Genomic DNA, 20,406 nt, shown 5'->3' with positions numbered 1-20,406 from the left:
TACAGATATCCTCCAAGTCATGAAGATATGCACAATGAATATGCAGAGGCTTGTTAGAACTCACAGAACAAAAACATATTGCCATGAGCTATGCTGCATGCAGTGTTATGTATTTGTTAGTGTCACTGGCTGGTTTGCTTCCAGTCAACAAACCCAACCACCAATAATTATTATTTAGTATTTATCATCTCCAAAATGTTCTTGAAGTTTATTATGTTTGTATATTCTGGACTATTTGATTTTGTAAAAATAGTAGCACTCTCCATCCAGGAGTCAGTTCTGTTCTATCTGTATGTTGGTGTTCTGTTCTCTCTGTTCATTGGTGTTTATAATAAATGTTCTTTCAGTGCTAAGTGCTGTACTTCACCGACAACCATGTTTCAGATTTGACATTGTTTGGTGGAGACACTGGGTATCTTTTCATTGTGGACACGTTGTTCGCTATGACAGAGAAAGAAGACAAGTGTTCAATGACTACTATACTACAAGACATTCTATTCATATCAGTCAACTGCAGATGATTATACTTAACCCATGGGACAAAGCCCTGTTCCCCAACATTTGATACTTGTTTCCTGTTACCATTCACAGGTACGAGCTACTCACCTAGCTGCTGACTTCAGGAAGACTAAGCACGGTGACCAACCATGGAGATGAGGCCATCACAGATGAAAACCCTCAGTGGCAACAGTTAGAGGATGTCAGGAAATCTTATCAAGAACCATCCTCTCCAGGTACTAGTCAACTCTGGTGATTCTTTTTCTATAATGTAGAATGCTAACAACCAGTAGCTAAAGAAGACTACAGTCTATGTTACAAAAACAATTGTGCTGAATGTCACAAATGGGAAATATGTTCAACTGACAGGAATATGTGCAGCAAGAATAGCTGTCAATTACAGAAAGCAGCCCACTGAATTTGTCATTTTAGCAGAATTGTACTGCTGTTCTTGGATAGAATTTCTTGCAAGCATCACAAGCAGTCACAGACTGTGAAGTCAGAGCTTAAGACTAACAAAGCTATTCCAACAAGCACACATAACAAAAATGCTCTGGCTGGTTATTTGCTGTTGAAGGATTGTTACCATGCCATCATCAACAAGACCAGTTTTAGTCATCAGTCTAGATACTTAGTTAAACTGTGAAACTTTTGTTGATTGCAAAAATCTACTCGGGCTCACAAAGGAACACTACATACAGGGTGACACATGGGAGATGGACGGTTTTGAACTGCGTAGTACTGAGGGCGCGGTGGTGGGAGGTGGTCGTGGTGGGGACAGTTCTGATCCACACAATACGCCATTTCATTTACTCACTCACTATGGAGCAGTGGGACTTGCAACGTCAAGTGTTTGTCTATGGCATTTTCGTGAAAAGTGGTGAGTCTATTATTGCTACGCAGCGACTGTTTCGTGTGTGGTTGAATGTCTGTCGACATGGAGCTGTTCCGAGCCATAACACAATCCTCAAATGGGTGGAAAACTTTAGATCAACTGGAAACATACTGGATAAGAAGCATCCTGGCCTGAGATACAGAGTAACAACACCAGAAAATGTTGAAAGGGTAAGGCAAGCGGCAGTCAGAAGCTCAAGACGGTCAGCTAGACATCATGCTTGTGAGTTATGAATCAATCGTGAATCGGTTAGCTAAATTTTGCATAAAAAATTAAAATTCCATCCCTACAAAATGCTCATTGTCCAACTACTTAAGGAAACTGATTTTGCTGTATGAGAAGACTTCGCTTACAAAATGCAGGTGATTTCGGGATCAAATGAAAATGAAATTTTATTGATGAGCAATGAAGCTCATTTTCATTTAAATGGGGCCGTGAATAAGCAAAACCTACGTTACTGGGCTCCAGAGCATCCACACCTTATCCACCAGCATCCTATACACTCAGAAAAAGTAACAGTCTGGTGTGCTCTTGTCTCTGTTGACATTATTGAACCTAATTTTTTTGAAGAGAACATTCATATGCTTGAAACATTCTTGAAACCAGAACTAAGAAGACGATGAATCCCTTTAAAATGCGTTTGGTTCCAGCAGGATGGGGCAACATCGCACACCGCAAACACTTCAATGACAGTTCTTAGACGCATGTTTCCTGGCCAGATTATCTCACATTTTGGCAATGTTCCTTGGCCTTCCAGGTCTCCTGACTTGTCAGTATGTGACTTTTTTCTGTGGGGATACCTTAATAACTGTGTCTATAACCACAAACCACGAAATTTGGATGAGTTGAAGAATGCAATCATTCAAGAAATTGCTGCCATCCCTGCAGAGATTTTAGTCAGTGTGATGGAGGTGAAGAGAATTGAGTCCTGCATTCAAAATGATGGATGTCACCTTGACAACATTGTTTTCCACAAATAACTTTGTTAAATAAAATGGCAAATAATGAGCTTTGATTTTGTGTAAATAAACATGCATTAGTTTTAAAGTTGGCTGAGTGTTATTTCATTAAAAACCGTCCATCTCTCGTGTGTCACCCTGTACTAGTGAAGATCATAAGCACTTCAGGTGGTCACGGAGAACAGTCACAAGTAGCAACAACTCATACCTATTGGTACATGTGTAAGGACAGCTGAACTACCAATACAGACAGTGCCAGAGAGGAATACTGTCAAAGTGCCAGTAAGATCCGGTCTCAGCAAGGAACAGGGAGTGGAGAAAAGACAGACCAAGCAGCCCATGGTAAAACATTGGTATCAACACTGGGGACCAATTGACAATTATTCAGCACTTGTATAGTGTGTCACCAGAAGAGTGACACATTATTTGGGAGGAAGTAGAGAGGCTGCTGCAAGGTGATGTCACTGAACCTTCAGAGAGTCCTTGGTCTGCTCCTGCAGCCCTTGAGAAGAATGACAGCATATAACATTTCTACGTAGACTACCAGTGACAGAACAAAATCATGAAGAAAGCTGTCTATCCGTTGTCGTGCATTGATGACACCCTAGACTACTTGAAAGGAGCAAAGTATTTCTCAACTGTGGACCTGCAGAGAGGCTACTGACAAACTGAAGTTGAGGAGGCTGCATTCATAAGACCTTATGGCCTCTAAGAATTCAAAGCTATGCCGTTGGGACTACATAATGTTCCAGCCACCATTGAGAGTATTATGGACAACATTCTTTGACATCTTCAATGTTTTGCTATCTGGATGACATCATCATTTTTTCAAAGATGTTTGAAGAACATGTAAGCCAATTGACAACCACACTGAAGTGTGTTCCAACTACAGGCCTCTGACCGAATCAAAAAAAGTGCCTTTTCAGCACCAAAGAAATAAAAAACTTGGGGCACCACGTGAAGGATGATGAAGTCCGTCCTGATCCAGAGAAAATAAGAGCAGTCATAAATTTTCTGATAACTCACAGATTCGTGATGTGAGAATATTTCTTGGAATGCACTTGTACTACTGGCAATTCATAAAGGTTTCTGTGCCAAGGCATGTCCCTTTCAAGAACTACTGCAGGGAAATGTCAAGCTTCTCTGGGATGAGGTGCAGAAAAGAATTTTACTTATCCTTGAGGAGGAGCTAATATGTTCTCCAGTACCAGCATTTTATGACAAGAATGTCAAGACAGAGCATCTGCTGAGACCTAGGCATTATTAGATGGGTGCAGGTCTACTACAAATTTGGAACTGAAAAGCTGATAGCTTATGCTGCCAGAGTACTCTCCAAATGCTAGATGAACTTGCAGTTGTTTGGGTTATCAACAAAATACAGCCTTATTTATTTGGCAATTATGACAGAATCAGACAAAGGGTATCACTGACCAGGTCTCTACTGATCTGTTACACACTATGTGAGCCATCGTAAGGAACATCAGCGGTGGAAGCACAGGTCACAATTACCTCCGTGACATCTGGTACTAATTCTTGCTGCAACAGTACCACTCCGTCAGATTGGAATCAACCCTTGGGCATGTTCTCAGAGCCAACAAATGGGACTCAGTGGATAATAGTCTATACTTACTGCCTCAGTTGCTATGCTGTTACCAAAGGTGTGCTGAATCCAAAGCTCTAGAATATACCAAGTTTCTTGTAGAAGACATCATTTTGAAGCTCCCTGCATGATGATCTCTGATTATGAAAAAATTCACATTGCAACATAATCAACAGGATGACAACTGGCTACTACCCACAGACAAATGGCCTCACTGAATGCTTTAATAAGATGTTAGCAGATATTTTCTCAATGTTGATGTCAAACAGAGATAGTGGGATACATTACCGCCCTTGTGATAGTCGCATATAACTCAGCGAAGCAAGACGCTACAAGCTTCACATCATTATTTCTGGAAGCCCAAAATGGCAATAGAAATACTAGTCCCATTTTAACTGGGCAGTACTCAAGATGCCTATGTAAAACCTCATCATCAGGACTGAAGAAGCTAGACTTTGGCTTGCATACAGACCCTGGATGCCCAGCAGAAGGACTGTCAGCACTAGAACACCAAGTACTGGCCAGTGAGATACAGCCCAGGAGACTCGGTATGGACTTTTATGACTTTTCAGAAAGTGGGACCATCAGAAAAGTCATTAAAGTGCTACTTTAGCCCATAATGTGTCCTTTGTCACTAATCAGAAGTCACAGTCAAATTTCAGTACTATGATTCTTCATCAAAAAGACAAAAGTGCAGAGACTCTGCCCATATCCCCAATATGAAACCTTATTATAGTCCTGAGGTGCATATTAATGATGGGGGCTTCTTGTTCAGGGAAACTGAAGACGTGGTCCAATAACACACAGTTTCAATGGGAGAGACTACCTCCACAGTGACTAGAATGTGAGGAACTGCCAGTGTTGTCATATAGAGGAACATCGACAAGATCTAGATTAGAGTGCTATAGTCAGCCCCAATGAAAACTTCTGAAACAACAGGTTGCTGTTTCTCCAAACGAGAGAACAATGCTGTGGGCTGCACTTCATGCAGTGGGCATAGCCATTACAATCACTGCCTGACATGGTGCATGTTTTCAGAGAAACCTGATCACCAGCAGTTATTTGCTATTTAGCATTTATACTTTCTGTAATGTATGTGTATAATGGAATATTCAGTGCATGTATAAACAGCAGCACTTTCCTTCAAGACGTCAGTTCTGCTCACTGTGTACATGTGCATTTGTCATAAATGTGCTTTCCTTTCCAAATATACTTCACTGAAGACACTAGTTTAATATTTGGATTTGATTCTCATAAGGATGCGACAAGATTTACAGATTACCCTGTAGATGAAGATGCTCTGTCATGACATTTGGATTATATACAGTACATCATATATAATTGTTGCATTAATTAAACTGAAATAAAGCTAAAATAGCTTATGTGTTAGGTTCCTGTAGCATTGTTTGTTCCCTGCCACCAAATGTCTTAGTCATTTTCTCTCACATTCTGTCTTTTGTGCAACTGTTGTTTATTCAACTCATGGCATGCAGTCCACTTGGTTTGCATACAAGGGCAAGTCAAAGATTTACAATACAGTTACAATGATTACTATACTAATAAATAACAATTTGACACTAAAAAGATATTTACTGAGATATATATAACACATTGCATCCAGTTTAAATTCCCAGTTTAACCTGCAAGAATTCATTCCCTGAGTAATACCATTTCAGTGTCAGTCCCTCTTATAGCTTTCTTTTAAGTGAATCTAAATTAATCTTCACTAACTTGTTCCCTTTTAATTTATTACAAATTTTTGTACCCTGGGCATACAGTTTGAGGCAATGGGTAGATGATTTACAGTGCACATAATTTTAACAATTTTTTCTGTATTTTTAGTACAAGCACTATGCTTGTTGAGTTACTCCAAAAATCAATACCATACCTAATAATGGATTCAAAGTATTTTAATCCTAAGAATTTGACTGAGTCAACTTCTTACATATCTTGGTTGTTGTGAATAATTTTAATCTGATCAAATTTTTAATGTTTAGTTTGGAACTGCATCTGTGAGTCTTAAATATGTTTAGAGTCAACCTGTTTAGCTGAAACAAAATTTTTAAGAGCTGGTCAGAGATTCAGGAATTTTTTCTGAATCCTGATTTTCAAATAACACAGAAGTATGAACTGCAAATAGAACTGATGAAGAGCTGATATTTAATGGTATGTCATTAACACAGAAGAAAAACAAGACTTGGCCTAGTAGGGAGCCTTGTGGATCATCCTGAGCTATTGGTTTCCAGTCAGAACAATAATTTGCTCCATTTACAGAAATGCTAACGCTCTGCTTTCTGTCTGATAAGTAGGATTTAAGCCATTGCAAGGCAATGCCCCTAATGCCGTACTTCTCAATTTTGTAAACAAGCAGTGCATGTTTTATGGAATCAAAACCTTTGCTGTTGTCTAATGATGTACTTATTTTCTCAACGAAACTGTTTTCTGCATCTGAGGAGTTTTTTCTCTTGTTGAAAACTAAATTGATTGTTTAGGACAACAGAATACTTTGCAATAAAGTTTTGGATTTGGTTAACAGCAACTTTTTCTAATCTTTTAGCTATGACTGGGAGAATTGTGATAAGGTGACAATTTCCCAAGACTTCTTTTGTTTCTGTTTTGAAAAGTGGTTTAACTTCAGCATATTTAAATACTTCTGGGAAGCAGCCTCTTCAAAGCATTGATTCATTATTTGTGGTAGCAGGTTTGTAATTATGTTGCGTGCTGCTTTAATAACAATAGTGGATATTCTGTCCCAACCTACAGAGTTTTTGTTTATTAATGCTAAGACTGCATTTTATATATCCTTCACAGACACTTTTAAAAAAATTTGAATATGTTCACAGTTTTGATTGAGGCCACCAGGGATTTACTTTGTTGTGATAACCTTTTATATTGATATCAGACTTTGCCAATTTATAAAGAATTCTGTAAAACTGGTTTCAAATTATCTAATCCCAAAAATATGGTCTACTATTGTGTGTCTAATTATGTTGTTAAACAAGTAGTTCACTTGATAAGTAAGCCACTGAATTTTATCATTAATAAATTTTTAGAATATGGAGTTTTTCTGGATTAACTCAAAATCTTGAAAGTTATTCCCATTTTCAGAAAGAGTGATAAACAACTCCTGCAAAAACTACTGACCAGTTTCTATTGTGCTGATATTCTCACAAATATTTGAATCTCTAATGTACATTCAGTTAAGAAATTATTTTGTAAACCACGACCTTAGGAACACTCAGTACAGATCTCAACTGGGTAAAATACCACTGCAGTTGTTCTGGAAATTGCTGATCAGACTTTAACAGCTTTTGAGAATAAGACAACAGTGTCACTTGCATTATGTGATCTAAGTCCAGCATTCAATTGCATTCCTTTCAATGTACTGCTAACAAAATTAGAATATTATGGTATACAAAAATCTACATTAGCAATAATTTCTTCCCACCTAAACTATAGAAGAAAGTTTACCTCAATAAGAAATAGATACTCTCCCTTAATAGAAATTGGTACAGGTGTTCCACAGGGCTCTGTCCTTGGCCGCTTCTTTTTCATTGTGGCTGTCAATGACATGCACCATTGTGGGAAAAATATATCTAAAAACAAAGATGATGTGACTTACCGAACGAAAGCGCTGGCAGGTCGATAGACACACAAACAAACACAAACACACACACAAAATTCAAGCTTTCGCAACAAACTGTTGCCTCATCAGGAAAGAGGGAAGGAGAGGGAAAGACGAAAGGATGTGGGTTTTAAGGGTAAGGGGTAAGGAGTCATTCCAATCCCGGGAGCGGAAAGACTTACCTTAGGGGGAAAAAAGGACAGGTATACACTCGCACACACACACATATCCTTCCGTGGATGTGTGTGTGTGCGAGTGTATACCCGTCCTTTTTTCCCCCTAAGGTAAGTCTTTCCGCTCCCGGGATTGGAATGACTCCTTACCGTCTCCCTTAAAACCCACATCCTTTCGTCTTTCCCTCTCCTTCCCTCTTTCCTGATGAGGCAACAGTTTGTTGCGAAAGCTTGAATTTTGTGTGTGTGTTTGTGTTTGTTTGTGTGTCTATCGACCTGCCAGCGCTTTCGTTTGGTAAGTTACATCATCTTTGTTTTTAGATATATTTTTCCCACATGGAATGTTTCCCTCTGTTATATTGATACATGCACCATTGTGTATCACAGTGCTGATGATACAACTTTACTTACTTCACATCACGACATCCCAGCTCTTGATAAGATTATACAGGAAACTCTTGACTCTTCATTAAATTTGTTTGCAATCAATAAACTCGTTTGTAATTCAGACATAAACCAAAAGCATATGCTAGGACTGTCTATGAATGTAGATAATAAACATTTCAAACTCTTAGGAATACACACTGATGCCAAAATTACTTGAGAAGAACATATCAACCTAGTCTATAAAAAGATTTGACAAGTGCCACCCTCATGTTGAAACTGAAAGACACGGTGAGCAATAACTATCTCCATATGACATATTTCACGCTGTTTCAGTCAGATATATCATATGGCCTACTCATATGAGGACATTCTCCTCATTTAAGTAACATTTTTAAAAAAAGCAAGGAGAGAAATAAAGAAAGAAATTGTCTGTGTAATATGCTAGGCTGGTCCTGAAGAGTACCACCATCCTCTTCTTACCAGGCTTGGGATACTAACACTGGTGAACCTGTACATCTATGAGTCAGCCTCTTTCTCAAGAACAAAAATAGAGAATGTGTTACCAGGGACAATCACGAACACAACACTAGAAATAGTGCCCTCAAAAATTTTAACAAGTTTCCTCTCACTGCTCAATCCTTGCCATTTAAAAAGCTCAAATTCAAATTATATAATTGGTTAAGAAAAAATCAATGTTACAACATAAAGGAGTTTTATGATATGGTCAACGCTCATATTAATATTTGAGATAATACCTGTATACAAGATACTTGATTTTTACATGTAATATGAATATTAATATTAATACTTTGATTGCAACTGCAACTTGCTATCACTGGAAAAGCCTGTTCTACTGTATGTGGTCAACGACAATAAAGAATCTGAAGCTTCCAGTTTTTTATCTGCATATTCCTCAAATAACAAGTCCCACAAAGCAGGCCTCTCTCTATAACAAATTTCTCTATATTGAAGTCTATGATAATAGAAAGATCCTTTGTGAAAACAACAGCAACAAATAAGGAAATGTAAAAATAAAATTCGTGGCTGGAACCACATAAATGGATTGTTGCACACTGCCTGTCAAGCATTGCATTGTCCTATGTAATTGCATACAACTTGGACTGCAACTGTTCAGTGGGTGTAGGCTGGTCACATACAAAATACTGGGCAGACAGCTGGTTGGTTCGCTACAATTTGGCTGCATGCACACTGCACAATTGCGTCCCATGTAAACTTGGCTGCATTATATCAGCCACAAGCCTGACCGTAGCCACAGCTGCACTAGAGTGACATTTTCGTAAAGTGGAATGACAACAGAACAGTAGATGTAGGTAAGGCAGATGCCAGAATATAAATACCATATGGAGTCATTGGGAGTATCCTAAGGAAATGTCTTTCATTCACAGAAGAGAACACTCACAGAATCCTTGTTCAACCAATTCTTGAGTATTGGTCATTACTGTGGAACCCTTGTGAGATAATATTAAATAAGAGAAGCAACTGAAAGCAATAACAGTAGGAAGAAAAGAAAGCGAACTTATTTGGGCAGTCATCATATTTGATCAGTTAAAAATGGCAGATGGCACAGTAAGCAACTATCAACTGAGACAAAAAAAAATTCAGTAAGTTCAAGTTTTCCTTATATGTAAGTATAACTGAAGAAATCTACCTGAAATACAGGTAGCTAATAACAAAATTAATGACATTTCAAAAATATTGGCAAATAAGTGTTCAGAGTTTAAAAAGCGGACAAGAACCCATTTATTTATCCCATTTTGTGTGACAACTTTATTATCTCTGACGGTGGAAAGACAATGAAGAATTACAAAGCATTTCTTCTGTTAAAAAGAAATTTAGTTTTCCCTACTGTAACAGTGTCTGGCAGGGGCAGCCAAGAATTTGGCAAATGAGTAATGCTCTTACACACTTGCAAAGCTCTTCCACTTGGCTGCACACTGCCCCTTATCACCACGCTACACTTTTTCAGCATGAGGGGGAACATGGGGAAACTGTGAGTATGCCACATTTAGATGGCAATATAGTTGCATTGCATATGAATTGATTTCACAGTTCTCAACAACGTAGATTAGTAAATTGTTTTTGTGGTACTGAAGACATGAATAATTTTTATCTTCTACAAACTGTCAACATAATGGATAACCACAAACAACTTCACAGATTTTTGCACTCAGGCTGTCATGTAACTGTGACTTATTTAATTTCATAAACAAAAAATACCTTTCACACACATATATTTATTAAAATATTTTATCGTGTTTCAAACCTCATAATGAAGACATGGTAATTCTTCCTGAGCGAAACAACACAGACTTCCTGGACAGTTTTAACATAAAAGAATTTGTCTTTTAAATGGGAATTACACTGCAGATCAATCAGTTTCATCGGCACATGCGTGGGGTTACTTTCAACTGAAACAGCAAACAGTCTCAAAAACAGCTTGAAAACATATGTAAGATCGGCAGTGTCCTCTAAACAGTATGAAAACTATCCTTTTAATTCTTTCAGAACCACAATGAAATCTTCTAAAAGTGCATTTTGTTTAATGGCAGTGAGCTTAGGGAAATGGATGGTGTGTTTTTTTAGAATCTGTCCCTTCCATAGAGCAATTCTCTTTAAAGATGTGTCCCCATCAAATCATAAATAAATTATTTATTACCTTACAAATTTTACTGTGCAGTCAATTTCACTTAAACAGGATGTCAAATTAAATACCTTTCAGCTGTCTAGTTTCCAAACTTATTTTATCTGGCTACTATTTTCAGCATTTTACTTCACCATCTTCAGGCTTCTGACCAACATGTAGGAAGATTCTACTTCGGTCCTGATCAAAACAGGGGCCAGCAATACTGGTATTAGAAGATTCCTGCTTGCTATAGTGATCATCTGCCAATGATGGTGTAGTAAAATGCTGAAACTGGTAGCCAAATAAAATATGTTTGGAAACCAGACGGCTAAACAGTATTTAATTTGGGGTCCTGTATTGAACAGCTGAGTCCCACAACCATCTCTTAAAAGATGGACATACTGCAATCCATTCAGGATGTTCTAATTTTCACTCCTGCTTTCCTTTTTCCTCTGTAAATTCAACAATAGTAAGTTTTAAATCAAAAAATTGTTCCAGGTATCCCCTTGACTTAACCAACATACTTTGCCATAATATACAAAGTCTCTGTATTTTTGTTCAATTCCATCAGAAACTATTGTCACTGACAGTGTAATAATATGTGCAACTTCTGAAAATTTACTATTTATACCATCAATTTTGTTATGTGCTCCCTGCCTGCAAATTTAGAAAAAGTGCTTCTTGATGTACAGAACAATAAATCCCATCTGTCGAACGTTATAATTTTTTTCTCTTTCATCATCAAACTAAATCTTTAAATTCTTTCTGCATGGTGTTGTAAAGTTGATTCATAGCAAATTTGTGCTACTCATCAATTATGCAACTGCATAGGAGTGTTGAGAATTCTCATCCTTCTCTTCAGTCATTCCCATTCATTTTTAAAGGATTGTGACAACAGATCACTGAACTGCCTCTTTTTGTGCCCACAGCCACTGGACACGAGATGAGAACTGGTTTAAGGCACAAGCAATGCAAACCAATGCTTAGGACACGAAGCTGAGAAGTGGCACCACAACTGTAAGATTTCTGGACAGGACGTAATACAAGCAGTAGCAACCGCTTGGGGCACTGAATGGAAGGGGATGCCTGGGGTTCCCAAGTGCAAGATTTGTATGTAGTGCGTATCACAGCATTAAAAACTGACAAGCATGAAATAGTACACAGTAAAAAGAAGGAGGGGGGGGGGCAGCAAATGATAAGTAGCTTGTGAGGAAAAATGTTTTTTAACTAGCTCTGCCTGTAATCTTCCCTTATACCAGGAACAAAAGGTAACCATTGCTGACATACGATTCTGCTGAACTGAAGAATGTCATGCCGATTGAAAAATGTCACACCGCGATGCTAAATGAAATGTCGCACTGTACCATGTACTTCCGAGAAGAACTGAGCAAAGCCAAGATAGGCTAAGTCTTGGCTGTATGAAGGTAGCACATCATGCTTGCATGCAGTATGGCACGCCTTGGTTGGACCTGGTATACATAGTCTTTTCTTTCAGAAAATATTCATATGTGGTATACGATCATTTTATTCTATTCCAACAATGATTATGGGCCAAGAAGTGCTAATAAAGCTGCATTAGTGTTAATTAATGCTGATATAAAACTTTTGCATATGGTAGAGATGAAACATTTGGCAATACTGCCGGAGTGTTTTTGTGCGACACATTTGGAAAATGTTAACTGACACCGAGCAGTCTTCATGAATCTCACAGGAAAGAAAAAGGGTTCTTTTAACAACAGTAAGATGATTAGGGAAGTTTATAGAGATGAAGGAGGACACTGAGAAACGAAATGGGGTGAATTGTGCTTCCTCGTCATAAAAAATGAAAATGATTCTAATAGACTCTGATTTGGAGATTATAATTGGGCCTGGTGAGATGGGACCTAGCAAAACTGCATCAGTTGCTGATAGAAAAGTATAACGGGAAAGCGCTGGTAGATAGACACAATAAAAAATAAAAAACACACAAACACACACACAAATATCAAGCTTTCGCAACCCACGGTTGCTTCATCAGGAAAGAGGGAAGGAGAGGGAAAGACGAAAGGATGTGGGGTTTAAGGGAGAGGGTAAGGAGTTATTCCAATCCCGGGAGCAGAAAGACTTAACTTAGGGGGAAGAAGGGACAGGTATACACTCGCACATATACAGACACAAGCAGACATGTGCAGATGGACATGTATGTGTGTGCGAGTGTATACGTGTCCCTTTTTCCCCCTAAGGTAAGTCTTTCCGCTCCCGGGATTGAAATGACTCCTTACCCTCTCCCTTAAAACCCACATCCTTTCGTCTTTCCCTCTTTCCTGATGAAGCAACTGTGGGTTGCGAAAGCTTGATATTTGTGTGTGTGTCTGTGTGTTTTTTATTTTTTATTGTGTGTATCTACCAGCGCAGTCAATGCAAGGCACTAGCAAAAATTGAATTTTTGATATGCAGTGAGCACCAAATGCATGTATGAATCCAAAAACAGTATGGGAAGAACTTCAGAAATTACATGCTCCAAAGTATAGCAAATTTCACACTGTGAAACTGAGATGAAAATTATATTAATTGAAAATGAAGAATTGTGAATCTATGCAAAATTATCTATGACCAATAAACAAAATGGCAGCAGATCTGATGAACACTGGTGAGGAAACCGAAGATGGAGATCTAGCAATGACTATCATAGGAGGGCTTGCATATGCATGGGGTGCAGTAGTTAAAGCTTTGTACTATATGCCAGGCACTACAATTAAAAGGCATCTGCTTCCTGAAGATGTTATGAGTCATGAATATAATGAAGATAAATGTTTGCATTATCTTTGAAAGCTAATATCTGTAATCAGAAGTACCAAAACACAACACTTCCAGAACAATGTGACAAAGATCAGGAACAAACAATGAAAGAAGTGACACAAAAAGTTACTTTTGTTTGTTAAAACTGCAGAAAAGTCAATCACATATCCAGAAACTTCCCTGAAAAGGGCAAATTTTAAAGAGAGTGAAAGAAATGGGATGCTCTTAGTACAAGTGCTACCTGTGGCACACTTACATTGAACAACTATAACTAGATAGTGGATTCTGGGGCTACTCACAATATGGTTCCAAATAATTTCGTTTTTCATCTGGTGATAAAAATATTTTAATTGAAATCTAACTTTAGCTGAGGGCAGAAATACAGAAGCTGTGGGGAAAGGTACAGTGAGGGTGAACATGATTAACAATGAAGGTCTGGCTAAAGAACTTGTAGCTAAAAATACACTACTTGAGCCTGTGATCAACTAAGCAATCTTAATATCAAATCACACTCAACAGAATGTCCCATCACATCAAGTCAAAACATTTCACAATGTATTTCAGATATAGGCATTCACACAGGCCATCAATGGCAAAGAATGCCATGTCACATAGCACTGTCAATGTTTCTCAGGAAGAAGGTTTTGATGGTGACGATGTTGGGGGAGCTGTGTCATCATCTTCTTACTTCAGAAAATAGACTATTTTTGCGGCACATAAGTGATTTTTGTCCTTTTGTGTCTTCTTAATCTTTATTTTAATAGTTTGCTTTGTTTTCATGACAGATTGCAAATGATCCATGATGACTTGGATATTTTTTTCCATTGGGTGTTTTTCCATAAGTGAGGACAGAAATCTGAAAGTGAAAAATTATTTAGGTTTCACAATAACAGAACACAGCTGCCATCAGCAGTGTGTGTAAATGAAAACATAAATTAATAAAGAAATTTTCATAAAATATTCTTTCATTAAGTGAAAAGATCAGTTTTATTGAAGGAGAAAATGCTGTTGTTTATGACATTACTTTATATATATGGGGAAAAAAGCATAACATAAGCGGTGATCACAAGTTTCATGTCTTTCTGATGTGTAGGTGGTAAATGTGGAAACATGAACTATGGTGGTGATATTACCAAATGTGTCTGAACAGGATCAATATGCTGTTATTCTTTTCTTGGCTGCCAAAAGACAAAACACTTGCAGACATCTGTCAGAGAATGAAGAATGTATGTGGGGCACATATCTGTCGAAAACTAGCATTGTGAAGTGGTGTGAAAACTAACATTGTGGAATGGTGTGCCAAGTTCCGTGTCCGTTGCAATTTGACACCAGATGCTGGTCGATCTGGGAGGCTGGTGCCACTGGTGGAAACTAGAGTTGAAAGTGATGACAATACACTGGTGTCATCCATTGTCCCCTCTTCCCAAGAAGTTCAAGATCCAGCCATCTGTTGGAAAGACGATGCTCAGCCTGTTCTTTGATTTCAAGAAACCTGTAGTCTCCATCAGTGGGGAATGGTAGTGCACAATGCTGGAGAAATTATGGCATGCAATTAAGGTGAGACGCTGGCAAAACTGTGACAAGGCTTGGTGCTCCTTTATGGTAATGCGCATCCCCATATCACATATGCTGTAATGCAGAGCTCAAGTGGGAGACACTCAAACACGTGCCCTACAGTCCCGATCTCTCCCCATGCAATGACCACACCTTTGGTACCTTAAAAAAGGCCTTGCAGGTTCAAAGATGAGGATGTGCAGCTGGCAGTTAAGATCTTCTTCACATAGCAGAACACAATGTTTTGCCAAACAGGTATCTTCAACCTGGTGGGTCAGTGGGATGATTGGCTCAATGCTCACAGAAATTTCGCCTGAATGGCAAATTGATTCTGGACTGTATGGCCCTTGAATGTAAGCTTTTTTATTGCCCCTTGTAGATAAGGTATTCCCTTACAAATATTATTTGATGTGCTTGTATGTATATAATTCTGCTAGGAAATAACTGTCAATGTTTTGAAAATGTATTATGAAAAGGGAAGTTGCCACTCACCATGTAGCGGAGATGCTGAGTTTCAGATATGCCCAACAAAAAGACTGTCACAAATAAAGCTTTCGGCCAGTAAGGCCTTTGTCAAAAATAGATGACAGACATACACACCCACCCACCCACCCACCCACCCACCCGCACCCACCCACACACACACCCACCCACCCACCCACCCACACACACACACACACACACACACACACACACACACACACACACTCATGACTGCAGTCTCAGGCAACTGAAGCATATGTGTGTGTGTGTGTGTGTGTGTGTGTGTGTGTGTGTGTGTGTGTGTGTGTGTGTCATCTATTTATGACGAAGGGCTTACTGGCCGAAAGCTTTATTTGTGACAGTCTTTTTGTTGGGTCTATCTGCAACTCAGCATCTCCACTATAGGTGAGTGGCAACTTTCCTTTTCATAATATTGTTATCTTTCTTGGATTTTCCATTGTTTCATTGTTTTGAAATTTTGTTTCACTTCTCAGCAATTTACCATACAAAATTCATCAAGAATATCCATTATGAGTTTGCTATGGCCATTAATAAACTTTATATACAGACATTTTATATCATGGATGGTACCTCACTTTCCTTGTTTGGTACTGGGCTACACGAATTGATGTAAAATGACATGACATGACATCCATTGTGAATATTTCCTGACACTGATGTAACGTGACATACCATTCCATTGATTTCCAGTGTGAATTGATCTTTATCTGTGAGACAACTTCACTGAAAATGATAGAAAAGTTGTTTTCCATAAAGAAGATTACAAGATCTACGATGAATCTGGAATGTAGCTCATTGAAACTCAACAGAAAGATCATTTTACTTAAATATGAAGCCATGTACAAAAGACAGATCAATAAACATATTGGGAAATAATGAGTTTAACAAAATCACCAGACTTTAGGAGTCATCAAATGGTGCGCTCCAGTAAGAGTACAATTAACAACATGATAAAAAGGATGTAGTCCTGGGATTAGACTGTGAAAAAAAATGAAATAAACCTACGTGATGACCGTTTGGCTCGTAAATCAACACAAAGACTATTTCTGAAGACAGTATCACAAAATTCAAATGGTCAAAAACCCCACTTCAGAACTCGTTCCTGGTGATCTCAGGGGACATATCAACATTACAAGGTTGGGGGCAGCAATAGATGTTTAATGAGTATTGTGCAGGATGCAAGTAGATACCTATTTGTGTGTTTCTTAAAGAATAAGGATGAAGAATCAGTATTTGAAGAATTCAATAAATGGAAGATTCAAATGGAAAAACAAACCAGTAAATATGTGAAGATAATCTGCAGTGGCAATGGCCTGGAATGATATCTGTGCAAATGCTTGCAGTTCTGTGAATCTGAAGGAATTTGGCATGAAGTTACTATGACATATACACCACAGCGAAATGGTATAGCTGAACATCTCCATAGAACATTAATGGATATAGGAAGTCACAGCTGCTAGGAAGCAATTTACCAAACAGTTCTTGGGCTGGGTTGATATACATTACATCACATATAAGAAACTGTGTGTGCTTCATCAACATTTCTTCATCATTGACTTGCAAGTCACTGAAGTGGCGTCAACTAGAAAGGACTTGCAATACAGCAGCTGAACTCTCTCCACATGGGGCCTCCCAGCCAACAATGCCATACGATCATTTCATTTTTTGTGTTACATATAGCCATAATAACAGAAAAACACCTGGATTGTGGGCAGGTAGAAAGCTTAACGTAGAACAATTGTGTGTGATGGAATGCAAAATTTTCATTCATACATACAAACAGACATCATTCTAAATTATCTACAAGGGCAGAAAAAGACATTCTTATTGGATATACTCTCTATGATCATGAACACAGGATCTGGGTGCCAGAAGTGGATCAGGTTGTGGAATCTAGGGACTGTATATTCAAAGAATTTTTGAGTGGCAAGTACTCAACTGAAAATAGAGAATACAATATTTATGGACATGTACAGTGAAGGAACATTACCCTTTCCAAGTACTGAAGTTGAAATATGAGGAGAAAGAGGGAATTCAAGCAATGAAGGGGAGTTTTATGATTTCTCAGATCAGGAGGAAAATTTGGCTCAAACACCTTAGTCAAGTGGAGGTCATCAGGAACATATGGGACATTCTGAAACTTCACAAAATCAGTGCATCCCAAGAAAGGATACAACAAAAGAAAAAAATGGGTCTGAGCAAATGTCATCCAATGACACTTCATTCAAAAGGGAAGGCTTATAGCAAAGAAGCACAAATAAAAATTGTGTGAGGAATGAACAATGACAACCCATTATCACATCATGAAGCAATTAATTCTGATGATGGAGTAGAATGGGTGGATGCAGAGAATGAAGAAATTAACTCCATAAAGAATCATGATGCCTGTAAATTGATTGAGATATGATCTGATGTAATTCCAGGAAAGAACAGGTGGGTATTTAAAAATAAGATGATTGATGAGAAGCAAAATTTTAAAGTTTGTTTAGTTGAAAAGGGCTTTAATCAAATAAAAGGCATAGGCTATAATGAGATTTATGTTCTTGTTTCATTTTTTGGAACAGTTTGTCTATGGTTAGCAGCCAGTGTTGAGCAAAGTTGGCACATTGATCAGTATGATGTGAGTAGTACATACAGACAGCAAATTAATGGAAAATGTTTATATGTTCCAGGCTGAAGGTTTCACCAAGAAGGATCAAGAAAGTTTGATCTGGAAGTTAAATAAGTTAATATATGGAGTGAAAAAAAGTGGAAAATGCTGGAAATGATCATTTAAATAACTCACTAGAAAAACTGGGATTTATTCAAAATGATATAGATCTATGTACATACAAATTAAGTGCAAAGGAAGGGAAAACTAGTCTTTCAATATATGTGGATGAAATGCTTACATTTGCTCAGAATGAAGAGCTGAGGCAGAGGGTGAAAACTTTTCTAGAAAGTTGCTTTGAAATCAAGAACATGGGCATGGTGTCCCACATGTTAGGAGTGAAATTTGAAAACAGTGAAGATAGAATGGTTAATCTTTCTCAGAGGAAGTATATTTATTAATTATTTGAAATATTTAGACTTAAAAACGCCAAGGGAGCCAAGACGCTGATGGAAATGAAAACAAATTTCCTTGATGAAAAGTGTGATGATGAAGTTAAAAGTCTTACGTATCGTAAGCTTATTGCTGGACTCCTTTACTTTTTACAGAGTACTTGATCAGACATAGCTTTCTCAGTAGTAAAGTTGCCACAATGTCATTCAAAATTTAACGAGACCCATTTGAAAGCAGCATACTGTCATAAAATGACATTGCATCAGGGAGGTAGTAATGGAGGGAATGATTGAGATTCAATGGATAAAATTCAAGCAGACTTGTTAACAAAATCACTGAGCATAATATGCACAAGTATCATTGTAAGTAAACAGATATCACTTTGAGGGGGCCAAAGGAGGTGAGGGGAGGGGCGACGGAGTGTTAAGTATTAAACAAGTGGACAAGAGCACTTTTATTTATTCCTTTTTTGTGACATGACTGGATTATCTTTGATCTTGTTTGAAAAGATAATGAAGAGGTAAGAAGCCTTTGTTCTTTTAAAAAGATGTTTAGTTTCCTCTGTTTTAAAGAGTTCACAGATTTTTCTTTCATATTAATGTTTGTGATATGGCCATTTCCTTCTACTCCAACAGAGGCTTATGAAGTCAACCAAAATTGGGAAAGGCACTGAGAAATGTTAGTGTTTCAACAATGATTAAGGCTATTTATTTACGAATATCTCAGAATAAATGTTGGAAAAAAATTCCTTCTCAATGTAATACACGAGACATTCATTAAAATTATCAAGAGCTGCATTGAAAGAGAATTGGAATGTAATCGAAGGAACAAGCTGGTCTAGGAAATGGACATGGCAAAGTAGACAATTCATGAGAAGTGAATAAATTTATATAATGAAGTAAATATTATCACTATGCCACCTGGGATTTACAGATTATGAGAAATTTGTTTAATAAATTTAAACAAAATTTGTACAAATAGCCTTTGAAATGCAAGACATCTATTCTATGTATACTAGTTTATTAAGAATATGTATACTAGAGCTCTAGTTTCCATTAGACCTCATCAGTGATGAATTCAAAATTGAATGTCAGACAACGAGATTCCTATCATAAAAACTAACTATAGCAATCCTATACAAAGTTTTCAAATTCACGATCTGAGAATACAAAGAAGCAATGTGTGTTAATGGAACCATCTTTGTTTGATAATGACACACTGTATGTCTAATGCAAAGAGACAGCAAATGACAACTACTTTAGAACTTAATAGAGCAAGTTTCAAAATAAGACTTGAAAATGATTGAAATAAGACTAAAATTATGTGCTATGACCACAGAGAAAAACTGTTACACTCTCATAAGCATACACCTGGTGAATGAAGTTGTAAATATGTACAGGACAGCAATAAAGTTTTGAAAAAATAATTGGAGACTTTATTGTCAAACTCAAATCCAGCATGACTGACTGTGCAGATTTGAAGACCTTGTTGTTCACTTTGGGCACACTACCCACAGAAATGAACTCAACAAGAAGAGGACCACATAATGCATGTGTACATACTTCCAGTACATTTGACAGGAAGTCTATATGAGAGGACTGAGCAAAGTAGTCGAATAGCAGTAGTAGTAGTAGTAGTAGTAGTAGTAGTGAAACATCCTCTTCAGTTAATTTGAGACAGTGAAACATAAGTACTGTTCTCAAGTTATAGTGGCTGATTCAGTTACAATATTTTGAGATAATATAT

At 37.7% G+C, this 20,406-nt stretch overlaps 1 long non-coding RNA gene across 1 annotated transcript in view; it reads left to right on the top strand.

Moving 5' to 3' along the window:
- LOC126195228 (uncharacterized) overlaps positions 1–19,687 on the top strand; it is an 80,814-nt gene extending 61,127 nt beyond the window's left edge. Inside the window, exons 2-3 of the long non-coding RNA XR_007538562.1 lie at positions 592–734; positions 18,290–19,687. This is a non-coding gene — a long non-coding RNA (uncharacterized LOC126195228). The remainder of the gene's footprint in view (positions 1–591; positions 735–18,289) is intronic.
- The last annotated feature ends 719 nt before the right edge of the window (positions 19,688–20,406 follow it).

This window comes from Schistocerca nitens, chromosome 7 (assembly GCF_023898315.1).
Source record: "Schistocerca nitens isolate TAMUIC-IGC-003100 chromosome 7, iqSchNite1.1, whole genome shotgun sequence".
Lineage (NCBI taxonomy): Eukaryota > Metazoa > Arthropoda > Insecta > Orthoptera > Acrididae > Schistocerca > Schistocerca nitens.
This window is presented reverse-complemented; position numbering and strand designations above follow the sequence as displayed.